Source organism: Tupaia chinensis, unplaced genomic scaffold (assembly GCF_000334495.1).
Source record: "Tupaia chinensis unplaced genomic scaffold, TupChi_1.0 Scaffold000380_1, whole genome shotgun sequence".
NCBI lineage: Eukaryota > Metazoa > Chordata > Mammalia > Scandentia > Tupaiidae > Tupaia > Tupaia belangeri.
The window spans coordinates 502793-504750 of NW_006159882.1; positions in this window are offsets into that span (position 1 = coordinate 502793).

The window sequence follows — 1958 nt, forward strand, 5'->3', positions numbered from 1 at the left end:
GATATCAAACATTCTGTGGGAGAGACAGATGTGCTTTTGGAACTGGAAAAATATTGGTTAACTTTTAGTTGTGATCACACTTTGGTGGTGTCTATGTGAAGCAAACGTTTTGGCTCTAAACTTGGTTCTACCACTTCCATGCTTGCTGCTTTCACCAACCTGAAGACAAGAGAATAAGGCACATTCTGTCTGATGAAGGTCAATCAGAAGACTTTTCCTTGTCTCAGTAATAGCACTTATTGGTAAACCATTCAGTATCTTTCAGCTGAAAAATTTATCTTGAAAACCATACAAACCAGAAATGAAAGCAAAACCGCAAAAAGTAGCTTTAGTGCACTTTGCTACTGATTGTCCGTGTTCTCACATGAGAAATCATGGTGTTGGAAAGGGCCTAAGACACCATAAGACTGCAAGTATTTCTACTGTCTTGCACATCAAGCATATAGTGAGAACTATTTTTTCCTCTTACAAGAGTTTTAATGGTATACTTAGATTCACTTCTTTTCTTTTGGCCCCAAAATGTTTTCTTTTGAAAAAATATACAAAACAAAAAACGTCAGAAGTCTGAATTATTCTACACATGTTACCCTTTTCCCATGAGACACTGGGTGTTCATACTCGTTTGATAAAGTTTTATACCTGAACATAATTCCTGGAATGTTAATGTGGAACAAGAAACACTAGTCTTTAATTTTAAAGGTGAGGAAAGTGAAGCAGAAAGAGACTGATTTCTGCATGGACGCACAGAAAAGTACAATTTAGATATAATTAAGACTCGAATTTTCTGATTCTCCACTCAGCTCAGCTAGCCTTCCACCATAGCATTTTGCCTTGTGAACTAAAAAGTATTTCCTCAGCCCTTGTAACCCAATTCCAGGTCACTTGAACCCTTAGCTTGCATCTGCAAATTGTCTATAGATCAGCATCCCAGTAAATGTGGAGTTCATATAGCTGAGACATTTTGCTCATGAAAAAATACTGGCTATTAACTGATACTCTCAGGGAAACAGACTACTTCCAGTTGCTATGAGCACCTTAATGGATAGAACAGGTGTCAGGATGTGTGAGAGAATGCCCGAGAATGGAAATGACCAATGAAAGTCTTCACAAAAACATTTAAGTATAGAGAAAGCCTCTTGTCAGAGGATATGTGGCAGCCTGGAGTAAAATTCAGGACATCGAAAGATATATATAGACTTTTGGAAAGTTAAAACATGCGACGTTCAAGGCCTATGCTATGTTCAAGGACAAAAAGACTTGCAAAATGCAGTAGTGATCCGGGCAGGCTTCCTGAATTCCACACCCACCTGCTTCTATTGGGCACCCTCTAAACAACCCCCTGGGCCTGGCCCCATAAAACCTAGACAATGCTTACGTTTAAACTAAAAGCTTTTTTTCGTTTTGTTTTGAGGACCTGCTGTCACAGTACCACATCTGACCTGAACAGTACAAGAAGGGGTGTGGGGGAGCGGAGCAAGCCTCAAAATATTTCAACTCAATCCAAGAGGAACCAGGCTACGGCTTTGCTAAACTCATTGCCAAGTTCCCTCCTGCACGGCCCGCTCCCCCAGGTGTGGGTAGTCCTCGCTCCTGCCCGGGTTATGCATTCGGCCCCAGCTCCCAGAGCTCGGGGTAGGAGGGCTGGATGCTGCCTGCGCTCGATTGGCTCCTTCCTCCCGCGAGCTGCGCTCCCTGCGGGGCGGGCCGGGGCGGTTAAGGGGAGCGCCGCGCGAAGGGCGGCCCCGGAGGGCGGAGGGAGGCTTCGGAGGCAGGCGAGAAGGCGGGCGGTTTTATTGTTTCCTTTCGCCCTCCTCCTCCCGCGCCCTGGCCCCGGCGTCACTGGAAAGCCGCCCAAGCTGCCCGGCGGCGAGTTATTTATAGAACGGGTTGCGCGCGCGTCACGGAGCCCGGCCCGACTGACGGGGCCGCTGACGCGCCTGGCCGCGAGGGCGAGTCCG